General features: G+C 35.0%; 1 protein-coding gene across 1 annotated transcript in view; it reads right to left on the bottom strand.

Moving 5' to 3' along the window:
* pip5k1cb (phosphatidylinositol-4-phosphate 5-kinase, type I, gamma b) overlaps nucleotides 1-17,500 on the bottom strand; it is a 754,787-nt gene that overhangs the window by 171,045 nt on the left and 566,242 nt on the right. The window lies entirely within an intron of this gene.

Consider the following 17,500-nt stretch of genomic DNA (forward strand, 5'->3'; position numbering starts at 1 on the left):
GGACTGACTGTTTAGTAATCCCAAACAATGTGACTGTTAAAATACACTGTGTTTGTAATGACTAACTTTAATACACTTTCACTGGAATGTATATGTTGAAATGTCAATGTTTTAATGGTATTTATTTTTTATATATTTAAAATTTTTAACAAAATTGCCTGTAAGGCTTGAAGCTTACGCTGCTATTCTGAACCAATAATCGGAAACAGGAAGCAGTTGAAGGATGGCGTGTTTAAATCCATTATTTATCTGACTCCATTGTAATTAATCTGACTCCATTAAAGTTGTTATCATCATTGATGAAGAGAAAGAATCTCTACGTCGTAAAGCAGGCAAAGTTGTTTATTAAGTTACAGGTTTAAATATACAGACATTAGAATGACACAAACTAACATACTGTATAAAGAAATTAGCTGTAACATATGCACTGCTGAGCAACAAACACAGTGAAACTGCCTTTGTTAGCATATGAGGCTACGCACCAGTGTGCGGGAGATGCAGAGTAAAAGCCATTCTCCCAGATCAACAGTTACCTTTCCCTATTATACCCTGAGCAAAGCATTGTCAAACATGAGTGAAAACCAACCCCCAAAACCAGCTGAACATGAGAGCAAAGTTGAAGAGATGAAGTGGGGGAGAAGTACATTAACATACTCTCCTCAGGCCATGACCCAACAATAGTAAATATATTGTAGATTGAAACACAATTAATCAATGTCAATGTTGATTTCATCACTACAACACTGAAGTCATAAACTGTCAAATGACACCAAACATGACAAAGTTATCTGAAGGAAGAACACAAGCTGATGAATTGTGTATGGTGAAGAGCAAATGGTTACTGTAAGCAAATGGCAGAGATATGTATCGGAGCTGTGAGGAACTCTGCCTCACCAGGAGGACCTCTCCCATGCTTGGAATGTCTCAGTAGTCCTTCATTATCATAGAAGGAAAAGTATATCATATTTTCTCAGCTTACATTGCCCTTTTTATTTTTATCTTTAAGTTTATTTTAGTTAATCTTTATTTTCTATTTATTTGTTTTTGTATTACTTTCCTCGCATGAGAATGCATTTTTTATTCTATTCCTTTCTTTTTTTAATGTTTAATTTTTATTTTGAATGTCGGGATGGGGCGGGAGATCTTTGATTGGTATTTGGTTACTAATACAGTTTGAATGTATCACACCTTTCTGAAACAATAAAAGTGTTAAAAAAAAAAAAAAAAAAAGAGGCTCAAACTCGCTCATTTTGAGGCAGGAACCGGCGGACGTGCAACAACTTTAACTATGAGGTAAACACAAAACAAAACTTTCCATCCGGAGCTCCTTCATGGGACTCCACACTTATAAACAATCGCTCGCGCCATTCGCGTGGCTCTCGGTCCCGCCCAGACTCGTCAGCGCTACCAATCCGACCAATCACAGAGCTTGCGCTACGCGTCGTTGCGATGTGTGGTTACAATTTTTGAGAGGTGCACGTCAGCCACGCCGACGGCCACAGCGAAGGGCTATGCGTCAGCGCCGTAGCATACGCCGGCGTTTGACGCAGAAGTATAAATCAGCCTTAAAGCGCATGGCACAAAGGCTCCGTTTACACTGTCAGGTCTTGATGCCCAATTCCGATTTGTTGCCTGTATCTGATTTGTTTGCCTGTCTGTTTACACGTTGTTTTAATTGTGACCCATATCCAATTAATGCGTTTACACTTGCCATACAATTTACAATCTCACGCATGCATAAAGGCGGGTTCTAGCATCTGTGCCACACTAGCCACGATGGAAGAAGTTGTCTTGTTTTTAGCTCTGCGAAATATGCAAAGTGTAGTATAAGCAGTGAATGGTTCAGTCCAGATTTACCCCCACGCAGTTTATGTAATGGTACAGCCCTGGGGCCTCATGTACGAAGACTTGCGTGGAAATCTTACTAAAACATTGCGTACGCACAAAGCTGTAAATGTGCGTACGCAGAAAAAATTTCAGATGTATGAAACACTGCGTACGCCGAATCTCACGCATATTCTTTTGTACATCCGAATGAACGTGAAACTGAGCGCAACATGCACGAGCACAAAACCCCTCCCTGCCTCCTCCCCCGTATGAATATGCTAATGACTATGCTAATGGCAAAACCCAACGAAAAAGCAACGGCAAAATCAAACAAAAAGAGAAACTTTGAACAGAATGTGAACTGGAGGTGCTGCTTTCGGAGGTAGAACGGAGAAAAGCGGTGTTATTTGCAAGTTTGTTCTCCGGAATTAACAACAAAAGAAAAAAATAGAGTGGGAGAGTTTAGCTGATACGGTTAACACAGTTGGGTCTGAACATCGCACTGAGTGCATTTACAAAAGAAATAGTGTGGTTTATATCTGTAAACTGTTGCAGTACTCTTAGCAGTCTCAGTGGCGCACCTCATAAGAAGCATATAATCATATACTGACACGTTCGAGCACAAACTCGGTTCGAATCCAGCGTCTGATGAATTCTTTCTTCTTTTTTTCCCGCTACATATCAGATTTTGCCCACTATTTATCACGAGAAAGACAAGTAGGAATCATTAATAAGTTTGTGCATCATATTTTATTTGCACATTTATTGAATGGAAATGTTTCTGATTCACGCATGCAAATTTATCTTCAGATAGTGTCTTTATAGCAATGTGCGTGCAGTAGATCGCTCAGATTACATTGGGAAAACAGGCGACCGCTGCAAATTGTGCTTTAATGTTTAGCTGGTCAACTGTATGGTATGGAAATCTTACATACCTACTATATGAACCCGTCTCATACAGCTGCCATTGCAAGGATCAGACACTTTGTAGAGAGGAATTTAACACAACTGCCTCTAGGAGTCGCCAATGGAAATAAAACAGACACGCACAAAAAATGTGCGTACGCCAGCCAGAAAGCTGCCGTGAACCTGCGCAAATTCCCACGTTCAGTTCATTGTTAGTAAATCCAAACGTGAGCGATTCTGAGCGTGAAATCTGGCGTACGCAAAGTTTTTGTGCGTACGCAGCGTTGATACATGAGGCCCCTGATGTGTGTGTGTAGTTGAAAATGTGGCCTTTGCCTGTGTGCACACTATGAATAAAGTTGTTCTACGTGTAGCCCAAAGTGCGTGTATTAATAGCGACAAGGTACAACATGAAGTTCGCCCAACTTTAAAATGATTTTGAGGCGGAGGTGGGAAAGGGCCGTCATCGCAGCCTGCACCTATGGTTTATAAATGTTGTCCTCCACCATTCAGAGGAATTTGTGGGTACGAGAGAGATCTCAGGTAGAGATCTGCGCGGGACTAAATTTTGAATCCCGCTCCCGCCAGGTTTTAGCCCGAACCCGACCGCTCCTGCTTATATTCAGCATTTGTTGTCCGGCTGCCCGCCCCGCTTTCCTCCCGCCGCGACCGTTCCCGCTAACGAGCGGGGGGAGAACAAAACCGAAAACCACCCAGATATACAGAGTCCAGACAGCCTATAACAAGCTGTCTGTATAAATGCACACACACACACACACACACACTAGCTGATGTAATGTAATATTATTTAATATATTTATTTATTACATATTAAAATATTTATATTCATTATGAATATTGTAATAAAGGGTCATTTTAATATTTAAATTACTCTGGCCAGTAATTCGAATCTCATGAAGCCTCAAAGCCACAATAACATGACGTGAGTCTCGAGACAACACCCACTGAGCGGTAACATTTGAATCTTTGATGCGACATTCATACTGAGTAACGCTGTGGATCGAAAAGAGCAAGAGAGGTAGAAAAGGCAGGCAGCGGCGTGATTATCGCTAAATAGACTAAACAGGGTAAAGCTAAAGTTACTTACTTCCTAACAGATGAAAATCTGATGCTATCCATGAGGTTCTAGGCTAACTGGCCGCATTAGCCGGGACGTCCTGTATATTTATCGACTTGTCCAGTAAATGGCACCCAAGCAGCCATCAAATGTCACTTCACAGAAAAGGCGCTAACCCCGTCATGTCTGTGTTTCTGAGGCTGTTTGCTCACTTCATCAGATTTAAATCTGATCGCTCAAATCACTTCAAAAGTTGATTTGAAAGGGTGTCACGATCCTCCAAATCCTCGATTCGATTACATTTTCGATTCTAAAGTCATGATTCGATTAGATTTTCGATTATGAATAATTAATTAATTAAAGACCAATTAATTATTTGTAGCCTACCGTTTAAACTACCTGACCTGGATGGTCTTTGTTTTACCCATAACCAAATCATACAGTAAATGAATAAAGGTAAGATACGCACATAATTACCACCTGTCAATCACTTTTTCTGCGGGACTCGTGAATAGGCATTGATCTGTGTCGTTATAATGGCGTCGGTAAAAAAGACGCACAGCCAGCCAACAGTATCTGAGGTGTTCACTAAAATGACTAAGTACAAGTGAGTGAAAGATTGAAGCAGTCCTCTGACTGCCTGGACTTGCTCTCTTGAGCGCATGGCTGTGTGCGTCTGTGTCTGTATGGTCACGTGATGTGCATTTTCAGAGGTAGAGAGGAAGGAGGGCTGCTCAGAAATGCTACACGCCACTGTGGATGTCAAATCGTTGTCGTTCTAGAATGCCATTTAAAAACAAAGACGGTGTAAACAGGGCCTGAGTTGAACTTTTCGCAAGCGAATTTGCAACGGGGGCGGGCGGAGGATCGCGATGCCGGTGTTGTCTATCGGACGAACCGTACGTAATACGTACATAGCAGAGCTTGCAAAACTGTGTTGAACGTTGTCAAAATAGCTCACTGGAAATCCAAAATGCTTAAACACAGGCGACTTTATTGAAAGAGGAGAGGGTTTAAGCTCTGTCGACGGGTCTCCTGCTTCTGCAGTTTAACAAGCACTTCAACAAGCCTGTTTTTTTCCCGCTTGGCAAGCCAAGCTGACGTGACATGGGGGCGTGGCAGCATCGACGATTCTATTTTTTGATTCGATAATCGAAATTGAGCATAAATTTAGATCGATTTCGATTAAAAATCGATATCGTGACACCCCTAGTGATTTGGGATGCATTCTAGGTGAAACTGGACGGGTTAATCATTTTCAGAAAATTTCATATAAACAAAATAATTTATGAGCTGGAGAAAATCTGCCCTGCGCCTGAAACACCTGTAGGTGTGCTTTTACAGCCAAAACTCTATTAAAAGCATGTTTACTATAAGCACTATAAACCTGTTCTAACTTTTCAGGCCTGTAGCCAGGGGGGGTTCTGGTGGTTCGGAAGACCCACTCTTCACTGACAAAGGTGCAGAATTTGTCCCATACATGAGCTCATTTGTCCTGTTTTGGCTGCTATGCCATCATAAATAATGAAAATAATCCATTGAAAAAGGCTTTAAGACCAAACGGATCCTCTGTCGGCTGTTGCTTTGACTATAATCTGATGTAAGAGAAGTCTTCTTTCACTACTGTATTGTTCTTAAACAGAGAAAACATTTTACAGGGAACTTTATTCTAAATCTTGGACCTTATTCCTGAAATAAAAAATGAGCAATAAAAAGGTGTGAAGCAGAAGTGGATCATGTTAAATTAATATGAATATATTTTGGCTATTGTTGATATCCAGGAATTTTCAAACTTACTTTTTTTTTACCAAAGAGGCTAGAAAAATTCTGAAAAATTCATTATTATTGTTATAATATTGTTCAATTATTATTATGCTTTAATTATTATTTTTTATTGAAATAGCCAAATTGTGACTGAGGACAGTTGAATGTTCTGGACAGTTTGTTTTTTGTCTAATAAATGACAGAAGGGTACAGTTTTTTTTACTTTAAAACTTTAACAGATTCCTATCTTTCCTGATGATATATGATGTAATACATTTGTATTTTAAAAATTAGTCCTATTTTAAATTTTCTTTATTGCACATTTCAAGATTTTTACATATATTCAGATTAATATTAAAATAATCATTCAATTATCTAAATGAAATAAGTAATTTACTCTTTATTTCATTAATTTGATAACTAAATAATGAATGATATGTATTATATAAATATATATATATATATATATATATATATATATATATATATATATATATATATATATATATATATATATATATATATATATATGCTGCACACAAATGCAGTATTTAAGGGTGCTTTCACACCTGCCTTGTTTAGTGGAGTTCGTTTTCCCTTTTGGTGTGGTTCGTTTGGGCAGGTGTGAATGCAGCAATCGTACTCGAGTGCGCACCAAAAGCGGACCAAATAAGCATACCGAGACCTGCTGGAAGCGGTGGTCTTGTTACGCTTTCAAACGAACCCTGGAGCGGTTAGTTTGTGGTGAGAATATGATCTGTACTATAACAGGTCCAACCGCAAAAAGTACTGCGCCTTTTGGACTAATCCAGCTGCCGTAGGCTGATGCGCTATGCATTATGGGATATGGAGGAAAAATATTTGTTGACTGCGATTTACGAACAGAGAGAGAGAGGGGAAAACATTACCTGATGGATCAATGGTAATATTTCCGCAAGATGACCATGTCGCTTAGTTTAGTTTAGTAATTTAGTTTAGCTAAATTAATTCACGCCTCCTCCTGAAGTGACGAGCGATGCATTAAAACATTGTTTTCCAGCCGCGGCTTCATTCTCGAAATGTATAGTTTGTCTAAAGCAGGCATACAATCAGTCAGCGCAGTCGTCCCTCCAGAGTAAAAACGGCATTGTGTCTGCCGGTTTTGTTTACTTGTTGGAGTTTATTGGCATTTTCCCGCACGTGAATTCTGACCAATCAATAAGCAGTTTAGAAAATATGTTGAACAACATCTGGCCAATGAGAGATGTGGATTTTGTCACATGACTGCATTTTGGTTCTTTTCAACTGGTTCGGACCAAAGCCAGCAGTGTGGTGTGAAAACGACCCAAAGACGGCAGAAAATGCAACAATGTATCATTTATTACCCTTGGTCCAGACCAAATGAAGCGAACTACAGATGTGAAAGCACCCTAAATCTCATAGTTAAATAGAAACTGAGGCGTAAAACTGCAAAAAGGTCCACTTTTTTGAGAAAAAAAGAACCACCCCTTTCACCAGGCTGGCTACGGGCCTGTAATTGGTTGCTTTACTCCACCTGCGTGTTACTATGAAGACATGTTAATACTGTCAGTTGACTCTGTCAGTCAATTCGGTGGGCGGGGAAACCGCACTTCTGCGTGACGTTGCAGTCGGCCTCAAAATGGGAGGGATTTGGATATTTTAAAATCAGGAATTATTTCCCAGAGATGGGTTGCGGCTGGAAGGACATCCACTGCATAAAACATGCTGGATAAGTTGGCGGTTCATTCCTCTGTGGCGACCCCGGATTAATAAAGAGACTAAGCCGAAAAGAAAATGAATGAATGAACATCAGGAAATAAAAAAAGAGACTTATTGTGTTTATATCAGCTCGATATGACTGTGGACACACTGTACCCACACACAGCTCTGTCCAAACAGCTTACAAAAGATGATTTTCATCATAGGAGCCCTTTAGAGGTTTGCATTTGTTCATATTTTACCCAGTTTGGGTTAAAATAACCCAGTATTTGACAGAGGAAACATTTGGACAGCGCATAACAACACTCATGTCATTTTATTAAACCCGATACATGGTTTCCATAGGAACCTAATTCTGCGAAAAAACACAGAAACACTCAAGAAATCATAATGGCTGATCAAAAATAGGCTCAAAATCTGTAAACAGGACAAAAGCCGGACGTTAGTGCTGTTCTGGGTAAAAGAAGGAGCTGATTCAGTCTCATTCAGACTTCAAGGTGAAGCGCTGGTCACTGAAAACATCCATAAATTATACACGTGCTTCTGTGCATGCTGCGAAATGTGTTCAGTTTAGCTGGAACGGAAATATGACGAGGGAAAAAAGCTGATTTTTGGATTAGGGTTTGATTATGGTGCAGTCATGCAGAAGATGCAGAGCTACGTGACGCAGGAAAAGCCTGGAGGGAAACCTTTTATATGAGGAGACTAAATGTACAAACTGGTTCTTTCTAGGTACAATCACAGGCACACACACACACACACACACAGAGAGACATAACCTTGGTTTTATACACTGCTGGGAACATTGAATTCAGAATAAATTAAATATTAAAATAAATGTTAAAAATAACAGTCAATTAATTGCATTTGGGCAGCACGGTGGCTCAGTGGTTAGCACTGTGGCCTTACAGCAAGTAGGTCGCTGGTTTGAGCCCCGGCTGGGCCAGTTGGCATTTCTGTGTGGAGCTTGCCTGTTCTCCCTGTGTTGGCATGGGTTTCCTCTGGGTGCTCCGGTTTACTCCACAGTCCAAGCACATACATGGGGGAACTCATTCATTCATTCATTTTCTTTTCGGCTTAGTCCCTTTATTAATCTGGGGTTCGCCACAGTGGAATGAACCGCCAACTTATCCAGCACATGTTTTACCCGGCAGATGCCTTCCAGCTGCAACCCATCACTGGGAAACACCCATACACTCTCATTCACACATACACTTTGGACAATTTTAGCTTACTCAATTCACCTATTCTGCATGTCTTTAGATTTTCGGGGTAAACCTGAGCAACCGGAGGAAATCCTGGCCAACAAGGGGAGAACATGCAAACTCCACACAGAAATGCCAACTGACCCAGTGGAGGCTTGAACCAGCGACCTTCTTGCAATCATGCTACTTATTGTGCCACCGTGACGCCTATAATATTTAAGTTATTTAAATGAATTATTAGAGGACTGAATATTAATTTAGGATATTAAATTGACAAACAATTGCCTTTTAGCATTTTAGAATTCTAATATATATAATTAATATATGCTTGATTTAATTTATAACATTGTAAGTTGAAAATCAAAAAATTGAGTTGACTACTGAAATATAAGTTGAAAATTTAATTACAGTTGACATTACTTGAAATTTGTGTTGGAATTTTTGGTCCCACTTTATATTAAGTGGCCTTAACTAATATGTACTTACATAGAAATTAATACTTTACTGCAATGTACTTATTGTGTAAATACATGCATTTACTGTGTACTTATGCTTGATTAAATACATGTTTGTAATTACATCTGTAATTAACTTTTGTAATTACATTTGTAAATACACTGTTGACCATCCCTTACACCTTAACCCACCCTTAAACCTACCCATACCACCAAACCTGTCCATAACCCAACCTCTATCCCAACTCAAGAGCACCACAAGTGTTCTCAAATACATTATAAACACAGTAAGTACATTGTATTTATTTTTTATGTAAGTACATAGTAGTTAAGGACACTTAATATAAAGTGGGACCGAATTTTTTAATATTGAGTTGAAATTACTTGAAATTTTTTCAAATTTAGTTGAATAATTGAAATGTATAAGTTGGAATGTGAAGTAATTCAGTTGACATTGATTAAAAATATAAGTTGAAAATGAAAAAAATGTTGACATTACGTGAAAGGCCAAGTTGAAAATGTAAAATATTAGTCGATATAATTTAAAAATACACGTTTAAAATGTACAAAATGTTGAGTTGGCATTACTTTAAATCACAAGTTGAAAGTTTAAAAAATGGAGTTGACCACTTGAATATATTAGCTGGAAATTTAATGATTCAGTAGACGTTGAGAATTGAAAAAAACTGTTGACATTCAAATTATATAATAAAAATGAGTTAACTACTTAAAAAAATTAATTGAAAATAAAAAAAGTTGAGTTGACTAAAATATAAGTTGAAAATTGAATTAAAGTTGACAGAGTGGCGCAGGTAGTGCTGTTGCCTCACAGCAAGAAGGTCGCTGGTTTGAGCCTCGGCTGGGTCAGTTGGCGTTTCTGTGTGGAGTTTGCATGTTCTCTCCGCATTCACATGGAATTCCTCTGTGGGTTTTTGCCACTGCGTAAAAACGTGCTGGATAAGCAACCTAACACTGGGAAATACCCATACACTACCCCCAGTTTAGTTCATCAGTTCCCCTATAGCACATGTGTTTGGACTGTGGGGGAAACCGAAGGAAACCCACACCAAAACTGGGAGAACATGCAAACTCCACACAGAAATGCCAACTGACCCAGTGGAGGCTTGAACCAGCGACCTTCTTGCAATCATGCTACTTAATGTGCCACCGTGACGCCTATAATATTTAAGTTATTTAAATGAATTATTAGTGGACTGAATATTAATTTAGGATATTAAATTGACAAACAATTGCCTTTTAGCATTTTAGAATTCTAATATATATAATTAATATATGCGTAATTTAAATTATAACATTATAAGTTGAAAATCAAAAAATTGAGTTGACTACTGAAATATAAGTTGAAAATTTAATTACAGTTGACATTACTTGAAATTTGTGTTGGAATTTTTTAATATTGAGTTGAAATTACTTGAAATTTTTTCAAATTTAGTTGAATAATTGAAATGTATAAGTTGGAATGTGAAGTAATTCAGTTGACATTGATTAAAAATATAAGTTGAAAAGGAAAAAAAATGTTGACATTACGTGAAAGGCCAAGTTGAAAATGTAAAATATTAGTCGATATAATTTAAAAATACACGTTTAAAATGTACAAAATGTTGAGTTGGCATTACTTTAAATCACAAGTTGAAAGTTTAAAAAATGGAGTTGACCACTTGAATATATAAGCTGGAAATTTAAGAATTCAGTAGACGTTGAGAATTGAAAAAAACTGTTGACATTCAAATTATATAATAAAAATGAGTTAACTACTTAAAAAGATTAATTGAAAATAAAAAAAGTTGAGTTGACTAAAATATAAGTTGAAAATTGAATTAAAGTTGACAGAGTGGCGCAGGTAGTGCTGTTGCCTCACAGCAAGAAGGTCGTTGGTTTGAGCCTCGGCTGGGTCAGTTGGCGTTTCTGTGTGGAGTTTGCATGTTCTCCCCGCATTCACATGGAATTCCTCTGTGGGTTTTTGCCACTGCGTAAAAACGTGCTGGATAAGCAACCTAACACTGGGAAATACCCATACACTACCCCCAGTTTAGTTCATCAGTTCCCCTATAGCACGTGTTTGGACTGTGGGGGAAACCGAAGGAAACCCACACCAAAACTGGGAGAACATGCAAACTCCACACAGAAATGCCAACTGACCCAGTGGAGGCTTGAACCAGCGACCTTCTTGCAATCATGCTACTTAATGTGCCACCGTGACGCCTATAATATTTAAGTTATTTAAATGAATTATTAGTGGACTGAATATTAATTTAGGATATTAAATTGACAAACAATTGCCTTTTAGCATTTTAGAATTCTAATATATATAATTAATATATGCGTAATTTAATTTATAACATTATAAGTTGAAAATCAAAAAATTGAGTTGACTACTGAAATATAAGTTGAAAATTTAATTACAGTTGACATTACTTGAAATTTGTGTTGGAATTTTTTAATATTGAGTTGAAATTACTTGAAATTTTTTCAAATTTAGTTGAATAATTGAAATGTATAAGTTGGAATGTGACCCAGCCGAGGCTTGAACCATCGACCTTCTTGCTGTGAGGCAATCGTGCCACCCATTGCGCCACTGTGACGCCTATAATATTTAAGTTATTTAAATTAATTATTAGAGGACTAAATATTAATTTAGGATATTAAATTGACAAACAATTGCCTTTTAGCATTTTAGAATTTACTAATATATATAATTAATATATGCGTAATAATGTATAATATTAAATTAAAGTTAAATTCTTAGGACAATACACTTGTCAGTCCCATAAAGAGCATTTTAGTTCAAGCCGCTGCACTGGAGTGAAAGTGAATGAGCATTTATACTATTCAAGTCAGAACTAAGAGCCAAAGACGTCAAAACGCTGAACACAGAGCTGAAATCGAACTCAACTGCTGTATAACCACAATTAGCGTGCTTTAGTCCCTGTGTGCTTTTGTGGAGTGAAAAAAGACGAGTGTGGAAAACATTTTCTGGAGAAGAACACTGAGTTTCTGCCAACTGTGAATTTTGGGTGCTTTGTTCATTTACAACATTACTGAGCCTCTATAGAGCATAAATGACTTTATTCCCACACACACGCACATGCACATACACACATAATCTTGCAATAATAAATATTCTTTAATAATTTTGTCTTCAGCTGTAAGTGACTGGAACAAATAAATGTACAGAGGAGTTTTACTTTTAAAAAGGAAATAATTGGTAACTAGTAATTATTTTAAAGCAGCCGTTAAGTGTAAAGAAGTGTAAAGAAAAGTCAGAGAACAATGTTAATAATAATAATAATAATAATACAAATTTTTTTAAATGCCATTTTGTATGAATGTCACGTGAAAAGTGCGAGTTGAAAATGTAAAAATATAATTAATTGACAACTTAAAAATATAAGTTTAAAATATATAAAAAGTTGAGTTGGCATTTCTTGAAAAAATAAGTTAAAAATATTAGTTGACAACTTCAAAATATGTTAAAAATTAAAAAATAAAGTTGACATTTCTTTAAAATGTGTTTAAAAATAAAAAGAGTTGACTACTTTAAAATGCTAAAAAAATAAAATTGAGTTAACATTACTTAATGTTAAAAAAATAAAAAAATTGAGTTGACATTACTTAATGTTAAAAAATGAAAAAAATTCAGTTGACATTACTTAAAAATAAGTAAAAAAATATAAAAAATTGAGTTGTCTACTTAAAATATGAGTTGAAATATTTAAAAATTAAGTTGACAAAATATAAGTTGAAAATTGAATTAAAGTTGACAGTACTTGAAAATATGAGTTGAAATTTAAAAAAATTTAGTTGACTACTTGAAATATATCAGTTAAAAATGAAAAAAAATGTTGACATTACTTGAAAGCCAAGTTGAAAATGTAAAAAAAAAAATTAGTTGACAACTAATTTTCATTTTACTTGAAAATATAAGTTGAAAATGTCAAATAAAGTTGAGTTGGCACTACCTGAAAATATAAGTTGAACGTTTAAAAAATTAGCTGACTAGAAAATTTAAATAATTCAGTTGACATTACTTGAATAAGTTAAAAATGACTAAATTAAGTTGACATTACTTCAAAATATGTTAAAAACTGAGTTGACATTACTTTAAAGTATATGTTAAAATATTTAAAAATGAGTTGACATTACTTCAAAATATGTAAAAATTTTTGAAATTCAGTTGACATTATTTCAAAATATAGGTAAAAAATTGAGTTGACATTACTTAATAAATAATTTAAATATAAAAAATTGAGTTGTCTACTTAAAATATACGTTAAAATTTTAAAAAATTAATTTGACTAAAAATGTAAGTTGAAAACTGAAATAAAGTTGACATTACTTGAAAGTATAAATTAAAATTGACAAAACTGAGTTTACTTCAAAACATAAACATCTCAGAACGTATGGCATAATTTGTGTAAATAACTTGAGCTTGCTTTTTTCTTTTAAATGTTTCATGTTGGGCGACACGGTGACTCACTGTAGCCTCACAGCAAGAAGGTTGCTGGTTTGAGTCTCAGCTGGCTCAGTTGGCATTTCTGTGTGGAGTTTGCATGTTCTCCCCGTGTAGGCGTGGGTTTCCTCCGGGTGCTCCGGTTTCCCCCACAGTCCAAACACATGCGCTATAGGGGAATTGATGAACTAAACTGGCCTTAGTGTATGAGTGTGTATGAATGCGAGAGTGTATGGGTGTATGGGTGTGCGGCTGGAAGGTCATCTGCTGCGTAAAACATATGCTGAAATAGTTGATGGTTCATTCTGCTGGTAAATAAGAGACTAAGCCAATGGAAAATGAATGAATGAATGGTTGTTTCATGTTATTGTATGTTCTTTTATGTTTTATTCCTTTAAATTAGCTTGATTACATTTTATTTTATTAATATACAGCACAATGACCATGAACTTATTGTGCTATATAAATTAAGCAAGTAAATTCTTGTGTTTTACTGTGAAAATAGACTAAATAAAGTACAATTGTTTCTCTTTTTTTGATCTCAACAACCAATAGACTTACAAAATCCTGGAGGGACTGACGAATTCTGCAATAGGTGAAGTGAGTATTGTTTTATTTTAAAAACTGTATGTCACAACCGTGAAATACTGCAAACAATGTGTCTTTCTGTTTTGCTGGTGTATTTTTGGCCTGTAGTTTCCCATTCTTCTGCATGCGATTGTCTAGTGAGGGTCAGTCTATTGTTTGAAGGGAATTCATCTGTGAATTTGGCTTTGACAGGTGCTCATTTGGAGAATAACTGCGGTAAACAGCCTGACGCGCCCCTGAAAGTCTGCTCGTGTGCATTAAAGGGATAGTTCACCTACAAATTAACATTTACTTAGTATTTACTCAACCCCCAAGTTGTTATAATCTATTATGGACTTGAAAAAGTATTGTATTATTGTTGCTTGTTCAAAATATAAGTTGATAATTAAAAACATTTAGTTGACTACTCAAAAATATGTTGAAAATGAAATTAAAGTTGACGTTTCTTGAAAATATGAGTTAAACATTTTAAAAATTGAGTTGACTACTCAAAAATATGTTGAAAATGTAAAAACAAAATTGTTGATATAACTTAAAAATATAAGTTTAAAATGTACAAAAAGTTGAGTTGGCATTACTTGAAAATATAAGTTAAAAGTTAAAAAATGAAGTTGACTACTTGAATATATAAGCTGGAAATTTATACAAATCAGTTGACGTTACTTAAAATTAAAGTGCAAATTGAAAAAAATTGAGTTGACTAAAATATTAATTGAAAATTGAAAAAAAAATGAGTTGACATTATTTGAAAACGTAAGTTGAAAATCAAACAAATTGAGTTGAATACTAAAATATAAGTTGAAAATTGAATTAGAGTTGACATTACTTGAAATTTGTGTTGGAAATTTTTAATATTGAGTTGACATCACTTAAAAATACAAGTTGAAATTTTTTTTTAATTGTTGAATAATTGAAATATACAGTTGAAGAATTATTAGCTCCCCTTAGATTTATTTATTTATTTATTTTTTTTCCCAAATGATGTTTAACTGAGCAAGTAAATTTTCACAGTAATGTTTTTTCTTCTGGAGAAAGTCTTATTTGTTTTATTTCGGGTAGAATAAAAGCAGTTATTAATTTTTTAAACACCATTTTAAGGACAAAATTATTAACCCTTTAAGCTAATTTTTTTTTTCGATAGTCTACAGAACAAACCTTAGTTATACAATAACTTGCCTAATTACCCTAACCTGCCTAGTTAACCTAATTAACCTAGTTAAGCATTTAAATGTCACTTTAAGCTGTCTTAGAATATCTAGTCGAATATTATTTACTCATCATCATGGCAAAGATAAAATAAATCATGTTTAAAAATGTGTTGAAAAAAATCTCCTCTCCGTTAAACAGAAATTGGGGAAAAAATAAACAGGGGGGCTAATAATTCTGACTTCAACTGTATAAGTTAGTAAGTGCAGTAATTCAGCTGACATTACTTGAAAATATAAGTTGAGAATTGAAAAACTGAGTTGACATTAATTAAAAATTTAAGTTGAAAATTGAAAAAAATGTAGACATTACGTGAAAGGGCAAGTTGAAAATGTAAAAAAATAGTTGATATAACTTAAAAATATAAATTTATAATGTACAAAAAGTTGAGTTGGCATTACTTGAAATTATAAGTTGTAAGTAAAAAAAATGGAGTTGACTACTTAAATATGTTAGCTGGAAATTTAATAATTCAGTTAACGTTACTTGAATATATACGTTGAGAATTGAAAAAAAAATTGTTGACATTACTTCAAAATATATAATTTAAAAAATAAAAAAATGAGTTGACTACTTAAAAATATTAATTGAAAATATTAAAAGTTGAGTTGACTAAAAATATAAAGTTGAAAATAAGTTGACGTTACTTGAAAATATGAGTTGGAAAATTTGAATATTGAGTTGACATTAGGACGACCCAGTGGCGCAGTAGGTAGTGCTACAGTGCCACACAGCAAGAAGGTCAGTTGGCTATTCTGTGTGGAGTTTGCTTGTTCTCACCACGTTTGCGTGGGTTTCCTCCGTGGGTTTTTTCTGCTGTGTAAAAACATGCTGGATAAGTTGGCAGTTCATTCCGCTGTGGCGACCCCAGATTACTAAAGGGACTAAGCCGAAAAGAAAATTGATGAATGAATGAATGAGTTGACATCATTCGAAAATATAAGTTGACATACTTTAAAATGTAGTTGACGACTCAAAATATATGTTGAAAATTGAAAACAAATGTTAACATTACGTGAAAGTGCAAGTTGAAAATGTAAAAAAATAAATAGTTGACATTACTTGAAAATATAGGTTGAAAATGTCAAATAACGTCGAGTTGGCGTTACTTGTAAGTATAAGTTAAAAAATGCCAAAAATTTGTTGGCATTACTTCAAAATATAAGTTAAAAATGTAAAAAATTTAGTTGACCACTAAAAATATAATTTAAACATTTAATTAGAGTTGACATTACGATACGTGAAAGCGAAAATGTAAAAATTAGTTGACAACTTGAAAATATCAGTTGAAAATCTCAAATAAAGTTGAGTTGGCAATACTTAAAAATATAAGTAGAAAGTTAAAAAAATTTAATTGACTTCTTGAAAATACGTAAAATAAATTGGGTAAAAAATGTGTTGTCTAATTGAAAATGTAAGTTAAAACTTGATAAAAAAAATTTAGTTAATATTACATGAAAGTGCAAGTTGAGATCTTGGACAACAGGACAAGCTCAAATGAAATGAGTTTTAAATACTCGATAAATAAAAGGCTGATGCTTTAATTGATTTTAAGTGAAACAGACAGTATTTTTTCCAGTGTGAGTCTGGTCACTCTGTCAGACAGACCTGAGTCACAGTGAACTACGCCTGATGGTTAACTGGTGTCATCATAACCAGTTATCAGCTGTGAGATAATGAGGGCTGAAATGATAGTGAACAACCTGAGAGGTGTTTGTGGTGCACTGAGACATTTATCACAGCGGGTTCATCATTCAGTGCTGTCTGGGATGTTTTTCTGCTGTTCTCAGCGGTTTGCTGGAAAGGTAGAGTATATTGCATGTAGGAAAAGCAGATATAAGGGTGTTGGTCTCTCCCTAGTGGACAAAATACATATGACAAGCTGTAATGTGTACTATTTTATTTTATTATTAGTAGGAGAAAGAAGAAGGAACAATACATTTTTATAAACCCTTACATTGTCATCATAAGCTTTAACTTATTTTCTTCTTATTGTTAATGAGTTTAAGAGATTTAGTGTGTACATTTTCGGATTTATGCATTTTAAATTAGCTTTCTATTATTATGTATACCTTGGTAGGATAGGAATAAAGCCAATATTTGGCTGATAGATGACTATTTGAAAATCTGGAACCTGAGGGTTAAAAAAAATCAAAATACTGAGAAAATCGCCTTTAGAGATGAGATATTAGGTACACCTGTCCAACTACTCAATAATGCAAATTTCTTTATGGCAGCAACTCAATGCATTTAGGCATGTAGACATGGTCAAGATGATCTG

The sequence above is a fragment of the Danio rerio genome, chromosome 2, assembly GCF_052040795.2.
Source record: "Danio rerio strain M-AB ecotype USA chromosome 2, GRCz13ab, whole genome shotgun sequence".
Lineage (NCBI taxonomy): Eukaryota > Metazoa > Chordata > Actinopteri > Cypriniformes > Danionidae > Danio > Danio rerio.